Raw genomic sequence first — 14,459 nt, 5'->3', positions numbered from 1 at the left:
GCTTCTTTCTATGTCCTTCCTCCGCATGTCTCTTACAAGGACACTTGTCACCGGATTTAGGGTTCACCCAGATGATCCAGGATGATCTCCTCACCTTGAGATCCTTAATGACATCTGCAAAGACCTTTTTTCCAAATAGGGTCACATTCCCAGGTACTAAGGACGAGGATGTGGACATATCTTTTGGGGTAGCACCGTTCGGCCCCCCGTCATGAAGCTACACGTCCCACTCCTGAGGCCTTGCCCCCACTTTCCTGCTGCAGAGTTTTGGGACCTCGTAGAGCACTGTGGTCCTCAGAATGCCCCTGGCCGCCATCCGCGCTGCTGTGTGAGCACTGCAGCTCCGTGTCTCATCCCACGACTAGAAATGGGCTTGGGAGCCCAGCCCAGCTTCCCCCCAGTTCTGAGTCTTCACCCAGTCATGCTGCAGCCAGGTGCAGCACAGGGTGCCGGGCCGCGTCAGCTCTGGGGGAGTGGGCAGACCATAAACAAGGACGGCTGAGCCACGGCGCCCTTCGCAGGTGCAAAGGTGTCTCTGAGGGCTTCACAGGCTTCCTCTTTGGCCAGAAGCCTTCATTCACTCATTCACTAGTTCCTTGCGCGTCCTCTGTGTGCCGGGCTGCGGGCACTGGAGATACAGGAGCAAAGCATCCGCTCAGGGAAGCACATGTTCGAGGGCACAGGAAACATAGTATCTGGTACCGCACCATGCCTGCGTGGGCTTCTTCCTCCATGTAAAATAATACAGATTTTCCTTCGTGATTGCGTTGGTATAGAGATGAATATTAACCAGGCTGCATCATATTTTTTTATCTTCTCATTTCAAAAGATAATAAAATATTTTTGTGGGCTCCTAAAAGTACCGTGGTTCCCGAGCACGGTGTCTGCTGTGCCTGATGGGCAAGCCGGCTAGGGGTGACCCATTTAGTGATGAGTGCTGGGAAGAAAGAGTGAGCCAGGGAAGGGTGTGTGGTGTCAGCAGAGAGGCTCTTGGAAAGCATGGTCAGGGAAGGACTCTGAGTGGGGAGCGATAGGGGTCCCCATGGGGAAGAGCATTTCTGCCTGAAGGATTTGCACATGCAAAGGCCCTGAGGTGGGACTCGCTTGCCAGGTTGGAGGAACAGCAAGGAAGCCTGCCCTTGTGGCTGGGGCAGAGTGAGTCAGGCAGGAATGAAGTCAGCGAGGCAAAGGCTTTGAGGGCCCCAGAGGGACTTTGCAGTGGGGTCATAGGACGTGCTAAGAGCAGGAGAGGACTTGATGGGAAGAGCTGGAGGGTGGGTAAGGGAATAAGGGAGGGCTTCAAGGAGGACGTGGCATTTTAATCTCCCCTGCCCCAGATGAGCCTTTCCCGTCTCCCATCTGCAGAGGCTGGAGGTGGGGTGAGCACTCAAACCCCTCTGCCTGGTGTTTGGGATGGGAAGTGGCACCCGGTCAAGGTCACACACGGAGGCAGCTGAGAGCACGCTCGCTTCCCCTGGGAGAAGGCCTCTGCTGCCTTCTTACACGTATTTATTTGAGATGGAGGTGAATCCTCGTGCCACAGAGGGAGTGCATGCTGGGCAGAGGGGCCTGGGATCAGCGCCAGCTCAAAGCCTAACTAACTTACTTTGTTAGCTGTGGGACCTTGGGCAACTTCCTACCCTCTCTCCCAGGACCCAGTCCTTCTTGGGGCCCCAGCCCTGCACTGGGGTTGGGGCCCATCCACCCCTTCTAGGGATACTGACCGTGACCTAGACATGCTTCCCCTCTGCCTGTGGATCGGGTCCTCCTGGCTCAGACCCCTTCAGGACTCTGGCCCCAGCCTCTCTCGGTCTTAGATTTGAGGAAATAAAAATAGAAGAGGAAAAACACAGAACACTCCAAAGTCTATGGATTTGCGACAGCTGTTGGGACAAGAAAGTGCACGTGGCCCGGGAGGACAGCGCTGCCTTCCCTGGCACTCAGTCCTCCCCCCCGCCCTCTCCCAGCCACGGCTCCCTGGTGACAGAGGAGGTGGCCGAGCGGGGCGGGGTCTCAAGCCCCCACTCCATGGGCTGCAGGCCCTGGGCTGGCCCTGCTTTAGTGCTGTGAGCCCTGCAGTGTGGCCACAAGTCATGTCCCAGCATCAGCGGCCAGCGCTGTGAAATGGTACCAGCTACCCGCCCCCCTCCCCACCACGAGGGCGTGTGGCCTGGGCAGTCACCCGGGGCTCTGTGCCCCAGAAGGCCCTGCGTCTCCATGCTGCTCCAGGTCCTGAAGCTCCCGTAGCCAGTCCTGTGCCCAGTGGACAGAACAAGAACTTTGGTGTCAGGCCCAGGGTCCGATATGTCCTCTGCCACATCCACTGTTCAACAAGACATTTGGGACGTATATGGGCTGCGGACAGTGTTCTGGGCACTGAGGATACGCTGTGAACGGGGGAGGGGGGAATGAGGCCCCCCTCTCTTGGATGGCGCATGCAATGGCAAAGAGAGCAGGTGAGCAAATGAATGCTCAAGGGAGAGGCCAGACGATGGCCAGCGTTGGGGGAAGGATTCGCACCAGCTGAAGAGATGCTAGCCAGGTGTGCGGTCCAAGTGTGCAGAAACCCCAGGTAGAAGGCCCTGAGCCCACGGAGCTGAGGACAGACCCCAGGGGAGAAAGCCAAGGCCGGCGGAAGACCTGTGATGGGAAGAGGTTAAGTGAGGGGACTCTCAGCCTCGGCACCACCGGCGTTTGGGGCCGGGCATTCTCTGCTGCTGGGCCGTCCTGTGCATTTTAGACCGCCACCCTCTAGCCACCAGCAGCATCCCCCTGTTGTGACAACCACTAATGTCCCCAGATATTGCCAAATGTCCCCCGGGAGGCACGATCGCTCCCAGTGGAGAACCACCGAATTACGGAAACTGAAATCAAGCCAACAGAAGCCTGGGAGCTATGGGGAGATTTTGAGGGGTGGGGTCCACTTACTTAAGAACTCACAGCTGAGGAAGGGAAGGAAATGGGGTTGGAGCACCCCCATCCGGCCTCCTAGAAACCCCCCCCCCCAGTGATGTCCAGCCCCTGGACTGGCGCTCAGGAGTCTGCCCTCTGGTGTTGTCTGCCTCTTGGGAAGGGCATCTGCAGGAGACAGTGACGGGGGAGAGGAGAGAGCTGGGCATTTATTTTAGGGACAGTTGAGGGGAAACTCCTACAGTGAGTGGGGCCACTAAACAAAGGATCCTGTGTGCCCCGTTAAACGATGAACTTGGAGCCTCTCATGAGCTGATTGACCTTGGGCACACCGCATAGCTCCTCAAGCCTCAGTTTTCTCTTCTATCAAGTGGGCACAACGATAATAACTTCTTAGGCTTGCTGGGAGCATTAAATGAGATGAGGTAAGCAGAGCACACCTTGGCAGCCAGAGTGATGCTGTTAAACAAGAATTCTCCGCTCAAAGCCCCCCACGGGCTCCCACCCTGCTCAGAGTAAAAGAACCAAAAAGAACCTACAGGATCTGACCCTCGCCCCCGACCAAGTTTCCCGTTACCAGTGACCGCGGTAACAAACTACAGTCGTGCCTCATTTTCCAGGACCCCTCTCTGTATTTGCGTGTAACCTACACACCTCCTTCATACACTTTAAATCATCTCTAGATTACTTAAAATACCTAATACAATGTACATGCTATCCACACGGAGCAAGTTCAAGTTTTGCTTTTTGGAACTTTCTGGAATTTTTTTCTGACTGTTTTTGATCCATGGTTGGTTGAACCCATGGATACAGAGGGCTGAGTGTACCACAAACTTAGTGCCTTAAAGCAACACAAATGTATAGTCCTAGAGGTCTGAAGCCTAAAGAGGGCTGGCGCCTTCACCATCTCCAAGGCCCGCAGGGTAGCATCTTTAGGTCTCTTCACATCTCTTTGTCCAGCCCTCCTCCGTCTTCCAGGGACCCTGTGGTTACCTCGGGCTCACCCACACAACCCGGGAAAATCTCCCCATCTCAACATCCTCAATCACATCTGCAAAGTCCCTTTTGCCAGGCGGGACATAATAGGAAATAAATATTTGGTCTTCGGTCTCTGATTCCTGGCACAGAGCTTCTAGACGCCTTGGAATTTCCTGAGTGCTGGGAAGAATAGGAGCTCTAGGATTGTCTAGTTTTCGTAACTAGCTCCTTTCAACCCTACCTGAGTTTATGCTAATGAGGTGACTCCTGACTGAGCCAAGAGACTCTGTGATTGGAGGGTCGAAACCTTCAGCCCCACCCCTGACCTGAAGGAGGGTTTGGAGAGCTTCCAGGCTGGTGACCGCGTGGAGGTGAGGGGCAGTGGCGGTTGGGAAGGCCTGGGGTCCACGGGCTCCTTGTCCCACTGCACTTTTCCCTGACCGTCTCTTTCATATGGGTGATCCTGAGTTGTATCCTTTATAATAAAGTGCAAAGCACCTTCTTGAGTTCTGTAAGCTGTTCTAGCAAATTATCAAACCTGAGGAGGGGTGTGTGGAAACCCCTGATTTATCGCCAGTCGGTCAAAAGTGCAGGTGACAACCTGGGATTTGCATTTGGTGCCTGAGCCCTTACACTCAGGGTCTGTGCTAACTCCAGGGAGATAGTGTCAGAACTGAATTGAATTGTAGGACACCCAGTTGGTATCCAGAGATTTAGAGAACTGGTTGGTGTGGGGAGAACCACCCCCCCCCCCCCCCGCCAACATTTGGTGTCAGAAGTGTTGTGAATGAAAATGGTTGATACAGACCAACGTACGTCACCTTCCGTAAGGTAACATTCGCAGGTTCCAGGGATTAGGACATGGCCATCTTTGGGGGGCCATCATCAGCCTCCGTCACCCCCACTCTACCGCCCCTCCCCTCACACACTCTGCTCCAGCTGCAGCACCCCCGTTGCTGGTCTCCACATCCCAGGTGTGCGCTCCTGCCTCGGGGCCTTTGCACTTGCTGCGCCCCCCAGCCAGGAATGCAGTTCCTCCAGATGGCTGCAGGCTGTTCCCTAAGCTCCTTCAGATCTTTTCCCCAGATCGCCTCGTCCCCGAGCCTTCCTCTGCTGCCTGCTGGTGATTCCACTCCCCCCACCCCACCGTTCCTGTCCTCTTCCTTGCTTACTTCCCCTCCGTAAAGCTCATGGCCACCTGACAAACTGAATGTTTTTACTTATTTATGTGGCTGTTGTCCGTCTTGGTCTCCAGAGGACAAGGGATTTTGTCTGTTTTGGTCGCTGTGGTGTCCCCATGCCCAACCCAAGTCTTGGTGCACAGCAGGGCTTCCTTGACACGGTTTGATGAATAAATGCCTGTATTGCTATTAACAAGCCCGGAATCAGGAGACCTGGTCTCTGCTCCTCGTAGCTGAAGGGCCTTGGAGAGGGCTTTAACCCTGGCCCCCTGGGCCTTGCCCTTTCAGATCAAGGTTAGATCAGGGGTGTCTGCCGGCGCCACCTCATTGGTCCCTTTGGCCCCTTTGGCATCTGGGCAGCGTCTCGGGATCATCTGTGAGACGTTTTCTCAGGTGTACCCAGGAGTGTGCTTTACTGGAACGGTGAAGTGACCCTCTGAGTTTCATCCCAAACCCTGTGGTCTTTTCTGCTTTTCCTGCTCTAGAAAAGGAAGGGGCTGGGGGAGTTCAGGAATGATGACTCTGGCCTGAGATCCATGTTCTCCCAAATTCGTGTCATTATTTAATGGCACAAACAAGCCGCTGAGCGACAGACTAAATAATTCCCGAGAAAAGTTGGCGCGTGTGTGCTGGGGTGGGGGTCTGGGACGGGACGGTGGCGGTGAAGGTGGAGGTCCGGCGGGCGGGGCGGGGCGGGGCGGGGAGACGCGGCCACCATTTGCTCAGAGGCCCACATCCTTGCCCTTGACCCTTGATGGTGCGCATAGAACTTAATCACGTTATAGAAATGCTGAATAAAAATGGTTTCAGCTGCTACAGCCAAAGAGAAACTGCATATCTGGGCTCCGACCCTTCCTAACCAAGTCCAGATCCAGATCTCTCTATTTCAGGACGTCTTAGCAGAAATCATCTCACCCTTTTTGTCCAGCCCGGAGTTGGGGAGCAACGGCTTTGCGCCTCCACCTGGCAACCCACTTGGCCTGGGGGTGGGGGGGTGGCCCAGAGGTGCCCTGAGGGGGACGGAGAGTCGCTCTGAGCAAATTCCTTCCCCGGGTGTCTTTGCGGAGGATAATTTTCTGGCTCGGTGGCCTCTCCAGCCCTCCAGACAAGCACTGGTCTTTGTTCCATTCTTGTTTCGAGTGTTGATGAAGGGAAGGATGACAGATGACCCGGGCCTCCCTCTCATCCTGTCCTTCTGAGTGGTCCCTAAAATAACACCATTAGTGGGCCAGGCGGAGGCTCCTTATCTTCAGAGGGGTCTGCTGATAACACCAAGTGGGGCTTCTCGGATGCCCTGGGCTGAGACCGGGCGGCGGCCGTGGCCTTGATGCATTACAAGGGTCTTCGCTTCCCGGCGGCCTGGTGACATTCCAGGGGTATAAATAGTCCAGCAGGCTGGAGGCCTGCGTGCACGGGCGTGATGGCGGCGGCAGAGCCTGGCACGCCTGGTTCATGACACCCGCCGGCAGTCACGTGTGTACGCAGACCTGCCACTGCTCCTGCCCGTGTGTCCTCAGCCAGGTGGGGCCTGTGAGCAGCGGGGTGCGGGGCAGACTCATCTGGGCAGCATTTCTTCCCAGCCCTTGCCCAGCCGTGACCTTCCATCCCCGCCATCGGCTATGGGGTGCTCGACTTCAGCGTCATTCCTTAAGCCTTTCTCTGGCCGCCTACGGCTCATCCTCAGAATGCTACTTTGGCTAACATTGATCGTTCCTGATCAGAGATTTGGAAATAAAGGACAGCTCACGGGAAAAGGTAACAAATGACCCATCAATCTAATGTTCTCCCCCTCCCTGGATGTAAACAGGACGCACGTTTCCACGCCTCTGTTCTGTGGGCAGCTATCTGACTAGTCCGTTCAGCATCTGACACTCACAAAGCCTCCTTCAGCTCTGCCTCTGCGCCAGCCGCGGTTACGGAAACGACACAGAGCAGGAGGAAGGCGGACAGGCCCCTGCTCTCCTGCGCTCACAGGCTGGGCGGCGAGGCAGGCACGACACACTCAACCATCGGCACCAGACCGGCAAGTGACAACCCACCAGCCAGAGAAAGCAGCCCTGAGAGAGACAGTGACGGGTCAGTAGAGAATTCACAGGCTGTGTGGTGCCAATGGCCGCTTTGGGACAGGTTTTCAGAGGAGGCTCCTCTGAGAAGGCGACATTTCAGCTGAGACAGGATGTTGGGGAGCCTGGTCTCCACAGCCCTTGGATGAGGGAAACACGATCGAGATGATGTGACTGTAGTTACTTTCAGTTTTCTACTGAAGTATGATATCCGTGCAGGATGTGCAAAATGTGAACACAGAGTGACAGTTTCTGCACCTGGAATAAATCAAAAAATAGCATCATGGTCCCCAGAGTTGCCCTTCTAGTATCACCCCGGCCCCCCAGAGTAACCACTGCCTGCAACTCTCACTCCGTAGGTTGGTTTTGCCTATTTTAGCAAGTTATACAAACAAAACAGTATAATACTTGTTCCACTGCACCTGGCCTCTTTTCCTCAATGTCATGACTTACCCATCTTGCTGTGTTTGGTTGTAGTTTGTTTCCTTTTCGTTGCTGTATAATATTCCATTATGTGAACATAGCAAATTTGTTTCTTCATTCTACTGTTGATGGGCGTTTGGTAGTTTCTGTCTAATAAGAAAATGCGGCTGTGAACACTCTTGCATATGTCCATGCATGTCTCTGCTGGGTCTCCTCCTAGGAATGGACTAGCGGAGCTGGGTCACAGGATCTGTGAAATGTCTGTTCTAGCTGATTCTGCCAGACTGCTTTCCAAGGTGATTGAAGCTACATCCTCACCACCAGCAGGTGAGAGTCCCATCTGCTGTACATCCTCGCCAACGTTTTGGTTTTGTTTTTGCTTTTGGCTGCGTTGGGTCTTTGTTGCTACGCGCGGGCTTTCTCTAGTTGCAGCGAGTGGGGACTACTCTTCACTGCGGTGTGCAGGCTTCTCATTGCGGTGGCTTCTCTTGTTGTGGAGCACGGGCTCTAGGTGCGTGGGCTTCAGTAGTTGTGGCATGAGGGCTCAGTAGTTGTGGCTCGTGGGCTCTAGAGCGCAGGCTCAGTAGTTGTGGTGCACTGGCTTAGTTGCTCCGTGGCATGTGGGATCTTCCCGGACCAGGGCTCGAACCTGTGTCCCCTGCATTGGCAGGCGGATTCTTAACCCCTGCGCCACCAGGGAAGCCCCCATCCCCGCCTACATTTGATGTATCTGGTGGTTTTTTTTGTTTGTTTGTTTTCACTTTACAGATGCTCGTGAGCCATTCAATTGAATTTTGAATTTGCTAGTTTGAATTAATTTTTTGAGGGGGATTCACAGTCACTCAAAAGTATTTAAGGGCAGGGGCAGGACCAGGGATGGAAAAGAGAAAAGGTCTCTGCTAGCTGCTGCTTCGTGCACTGCAAACCTCCTGGGAGCCAGGAGCTGGTCTGGGCAATTGCACCCACTGTTCCAGTCCACGCTGTAAGGGAGGTGCTGTGACGGCCCCTGCACTTCGGGGACCAGAGAAAAGGATTTTGGCCCAGAGACACTAAGCGACTTGCCACTGTCACACAGCTAAGGGCGGAGATTTGAACTCAGGCTTGTCCTGCTCCAAACCCTGCTCCCATTCCCGGCACTATTCCACCCGTGAAGGCGCTCACCCTGCCCAAGAAAGGGGAGACCAAGATGCTTCTACTCCCACAGACCAAAGGTTGTTTCTTGTTCCTTTTGGCGTCTGCCCCAAGCCTTGAATGTCACAAATGTGGGGGCCACCATGTGAGAACTTGAACCAGAATCCAGGGAGACAGCTTATTGCCCAAACCTGTATGCGGGTGAATTAAAACCAAAACAAGTGACCTCCTTGGTCATTTACCAGGCACAGCAGGAAGAGGGGACTTGGCAATGTCCTGCTCACTGACCAGTCTAGAGGAAAAAACCTGATCATTCAGGCTAAAGAATTCACTTGCTTCATCAGTCCTGACCCATCAGGAAGCCTGGCAGCTCTGCCAGGAACGCTGCTCTCGCCAGGACAGCTGTGGGAAGGGGAGTGATGTGTTTATTTATTTCGGATTTATAGATGCACTGCTTCCCAAAAAGGTTTTGTGGGAGGCTTAACAAAAAACTTAAACACATGAAAAAACTGGAAGATTTAAAATAAAATTGGAGTAAGAGGTTTTAAAAAAAAACCAATGAATTTAACAGTGGTGGGCACCTGGCATGGGACGACCACACAAATGTTCGAGGGGCCACCTTGGGGAATCTGAGCGAGATGCTGAGCCCGAGGAAGGCAGAGCAGAGAGACAGAAAAACTGGACTCTTGCTAAGGTGACCAACCATGCTGGTGTGCCTGGGACAGACAGCTTTCCCTGGAGCGTGGACATCCCTGTGCTAAAACTGAGATCGTCCCAAAGTGGGTTGAGTTGGCTGCTCTAGCCCTTGGTGACGTCACTTGAGCTGCTAAATCCAGCTGTGCTTGAAAGCAGAGCTCCCTACCATCACCCCTTGCTTTGCCAACGTATATACCAGTCAATTCCTCTTATTCCTCTTTTTACCCATAGAAAACTATCCTTTTGTTACTCATTAAGTTTAATTTCTATTTGTGCAGAGGTAAATAAAAAGTTCAACTCTAATACAAGGTTTATAATAAAGAGCAGCTGTGCTCTACCCCCCTCTTCAGCACTGGCTCCAACTCCCAGTGGGGATTCAGATCAATATTCATCATTTTGAAATGTATTGTCCTGGGTACTTGATGGGCACCTTAAATCTGGACATTAGTGCCTTCTAGAAGAAGCACCTTTTCTTTCTACTCTTTTAGCTATTTCTTCTCATATAAACCTCTGTATTTCTAAATAATATGCTCATCCTCTCCTTTCTTGATTTCCTATTTTAGACATTAACCGTTGACCTCTCATATGGAAAATGAGAATTGAAAACCTAACACCACTTCCATAGATAGACTTCCCACATCCTCTTGATCTATTGATCCAAATGTTTGGCAAAATGAACATTTAGTGTTTATGTAATTCTGGCCTTGCAAATACTGTTTACCTCTACCCAGTGTAGTATGGTATGACATCATTTCCTTTCTGACACAACCTTTTGTTTTTCCTGGAGTTTATAATTACCTTAAGAAAATAATCTGCTTAGTTTTCTTTGTATCCATCATGTGTCTTTCTCCAACCCTCCAAAAGAATTCTAAAACTTTTCTCAGCACGAACATATCAGGTAATCTATTGGGTGATTTTTGTTTGTTCATTACTTTTCAGTTATTCCTCCTGGTTCCCAGTCAATGGCTCGCAGGCCTGCTGCAGCACCGGGACTTCCCCTCACACCATCCCGGGACTTGCCCTCACCTCCCTTCTGCGATGGGTCGCCAATTCCAGGATCCTGCGCTTTCCTCCTTCATGGTTTACACTACTGTGTGATTGGAACAGGTTCTCTAGGCGCTGCCTGGCATGAGATACAAGGGAGGCAACTTTTTGAAACATCTAGTATCTGAAAGCATCATCATTCTATCTCACACTTTGATTGTTTAACCTAATATAAAATTCTAGTTTGAGAATAATTTTCCTCCAGGTATTTGAAGGCTAATAAGGCTTGGCGCCGTGCACTTCATAGCTGCGATACTTCCAGCGCTACTGTTAAGAAGTTCGGGGCTATTCCGATTCCTGTTCATTTGTACATGACATTTTCCCCTTCTTTCTCTTTGAAAACTTGAAGTGTCTTTTTTTTTTTTTTGCGGTGCGCGGGCCTCTCACCACTGCGGCCTCTCCCGTTGCGGAGCACAGGCTCCGGACACGCAGGCTCAGCGGCCATGGCTCACGGGCCCAGCCGCTCCGCGGCATGTGGGATCTTCCCTAACCGGGGCACGAACCCGCGTCCCCTGCATCGGCAGGCGGACTCTCAACCACTGCGCCACCAGGGAATCCCGAAGTGTCTTTTTTAATCTCCAGTTTTCTGAAAAATTTTAATGCTATGACAATTTCTTTTTATTGACGTATAGTTGGAATTTGGGTCCCAGGATGGAACCTCTAATTTTCTTATCTCTTACTTCTAGTTTCCATCTCCATATTTTTATGCCAAGATTTGGGGGTATTTCTTCACCTTTATTTTCTCAATTATTCTATTGATGCTCTTTTTACAGCTTTACAAGAGTGCATTCTTCTCTGAAAAAAAACTTTTAGGTAGCACTTTCTTCTTGTTTCACCCATTCCATCTTTTATCTCTGTGATAATATTAGCCATGTTTTTTGTTTTTTTCTTAGGCATGTTTCTTCTCTCTGCATTGTCTTTGTTTCCTTACGTCCTGTTGTTTTCTGCTGTGTGTTTCGGTTTCTGGCTTTGATGTGGAGGTGGTCCCCGTGATGGGAGGAGCGAGCGTGAGGCTCACCATTTCCCACACGGACTCTCACTTAAGTATACCGTTTTCACAACAGGGTTGCCCCTCTTTCTCTGTGCTGGCATCCCTGGTTTTGGAGTCTCAGGTTTAATCTCTGCAGGGTTGATCTCCCATCTCCTTCCAGAGAGGGGCTAGAATTAGGGAGCCTAATTTTCTGGGCCATGCTTCTTAGAGTTCAGCTTTTCTGCTGGCCTACGTGGGTCGTCCCCATCCATTTGACTTCCATTTTCAAATATTTTGTGGGCGTCCTTCAACTGCTGTCGTCCTCTCGTCTATTCATATTGTTCTTTAGGTTTATACCTTTATTTAAAACTTCATCTGTGGGCTTCCCTGGTGGCACAGTGGTTAAGAATCCGCCTGCCAATGCAGGGGACACAGGTTCAAGCCCTGGTCCGGGAAGATCCCACATGCCGCGGAGCAACTAAGCAGCCCACACGCCACAACTACTGAGCCTGCGCTCTAGAGCCCGCGAGGCACAACTACTGAAGCCCGCGTGCCTAGAGCCCGTGCTCCGCAACAAGAGAAGCCTGCGCACCGCAACAAAGAGTAGCCCCTGCTCACCACAACTAGAGAAAGACCACGTGCAGTAACGGAGACCCAATGCAGCTAAAAATAAGTAAATAAAATTTTTTTAAAAAAAACACCAAAAAACTTCATTTGTTAACCTTTTTAGCATGGTCTCTGGATGGAGCAAAGACAAACACACATGTTCAATTCCCTGGGTTCACCAGGAATAGGGTAACCAACTTATCCTGGTTTGTCCAGGAATTTCTTGGTTTTAAAACTGAAAGTCCTCCTGAGTCACCTTGCTATAGAGCAGAGATTGTAAATCAACTATACTTCAATAATAAAATTTAAAAAATAAATATCAATAAATAAAACTGAAAGTCCTGCATCTCAGGAAATTCCTGAGTCCTGGGAAAACTAACTTCTCCAGCTGCAGCTTCTGAGTCTCCTTTACCCCATCGATTGTCTGAACCCATCTGTCTGGTATTCCCTGAACAGCCACTGAAAGTGCCCTGGCTCATCCGGGGGTGGTCCTCACAGCCTCGGAGAATGACGTGGACTGAATCACTCATGTTACAGGCACTCACAAGTGTCTGGAAAAGTCCCTGTATTTCTGGAAACCCCAAAGATAAACGGCAGGCATGACTATCATTACTGAAATTGCCGGCTGCAGCGGAGACGTGCAGGTCTGGTGGCCGCCCGGAGGTGCAGCCCCCGCCTGCGCAACCTCTGTAATTATGAGAGAGCATTTTAAATTGTTCCAGTCCAAACAAGACCTGGAAATGCAGAGAGCAGGCTGGTCGTTAGGGCTGGAGAGGAACGGTCTCCATGGGAGAGCCTGGAAGGGCTTACTCACAACACAGGGCAGGGCTGGAGGTGATGTTCTCACCGTCTCTACAGCAACAGGGGTTGTAGTTGGAAGGGGAGTCGGCGGATCTTCCTCAGCACCCCCAGTCTGTCCCCTGGGAACAGGCATACGGGAGGTGCCTTTTCGTTTGGTCGGTGCTACGCTATACTCCACCAACTAAGCATGCATTTGGATGAACTAGCATTTAAAATTAAAGGCAAATATTTTTATGATGAGTTGAGCTTAGCAGTCATCCACACATTAGCATAAGTTAATTTACACAAAGAGGGAGGGGAGCCCAGCACAAGGCAGACGCTAGAGGGCAGGCAGGAGGGTGGCTGGTGGAGAGTGCGGACCAAGGTGTGTGTCTTCATGGTGGATACCACTGTGGCTAAGTCCCAGTGCCACCCACTTATTGGCTGTATTATCTGGCCTCCCTGAGCCTCGGTTTCCTTATCTGCAAAATGGGTATAATTATAGCATGGACTGCATAGCGCTGGTGTGAAGATTAGAAAGAAAAATAAATACCATGTGCTTGGCATGTTATGATAATGGAACATGATAAGTGCACAGTGACTGGTGTTATTACTGCTGTTGTTGTAATTATAAGGCTTATTTTGCCATTCTCGAGGGACCCACCTGGCTCTGAAGGTGGGAATTAACAAATGGGGAACAAACAAGGACTTGCTCAGCAGATCCTGGGGGAGGGCGGAGCCCGGCCAATGTGGAAGCATGTCCACCAGCCTCCCTCACTCAAGGTGATGCTCCAGGCTCTGTAACAGCACAGGTGCTATGGGGAGGTCCAGTCAGGCTTCATGGGTCCTGACCGTGGAGGAGAACCAGACCAGGGTATCACAGCAAGATTCCAACATCAAGGGGTCATGGAGAAAGCAATGTTCATTATCTCCATCACCTCTGGCCCAGAGATTTCTGACTGTTTGAGCTTTTCTTACCCAGGATCCTCCTCTGGAAAGCATCACGGCACATCCCTGCATTCTTTCATTTGTCTAACGAACAGGCAGCACACTACACTCCCAATTTTTTTTTTTTTTTTTTAGGCCATGCCGTGCGGCACGTGGGATCTTAGTTCCCTGACCAGGGATCGAACCCGTGCCCCCGGCATTGGAAGCACGAATTCTTAACCACCGGACCGCCAGGGAAGTCCCCTGGACGCCCCAGTCTTAAAGAAACTCCAAGAGCCCACAGTCTCACAAGGAGGTTGACAAGTCCAAGGCAGTCACATCACCATCTGAGGAGTCCCTTAGTTCTTGCTGAAATGAGGGAGGGAATCAATGGGGCAGTGAGAGAATGAATGAATGAATGAATGGGCTTCCCTGGTGGCGCAGTGGTTGAGAGTCCGCCTGCCGATGCAGGAGACGCGGGTTCGTGACCCAGTCCGGGAAGATCCCACATGCCGCGGAGCGGCTGGGCCCATGAGCCATGGCCGCTGAGGCTGCGCATCGGGAGCCTGTGCTCCACAACGGGAGAGGCACGCGTACCGCAAAAAAAAAAAAAAAAAAAAAAAAAGAATGAATGAATGAACTAAAACGCTAGTTGTGGGTGGCATAAGTGCAGGTTTGGTGGAAACACAGGGCTGAAGGACTGGGACTGCCACAACTGCCAAGACTTCCCAAGCTGAATTAGTCCCTCCC

Source organism: Pseudorca crassidens, chromosome 15 (genome assembly GCF_039906515.1).
Source record: "Pseudorca crassidens isolate mPseCra1 chromosome 15, mPseCra1.hap1, whole genome shotgun sequence".
NCBI lineage: Eukaryota > Metazoa > Chordata > Mammalia > Artiodactyla > Delphinidae > Pseudorca > Pseudorca crassidens.
This window is presented reverse-complemented; position numbering follows the sequence as displayed.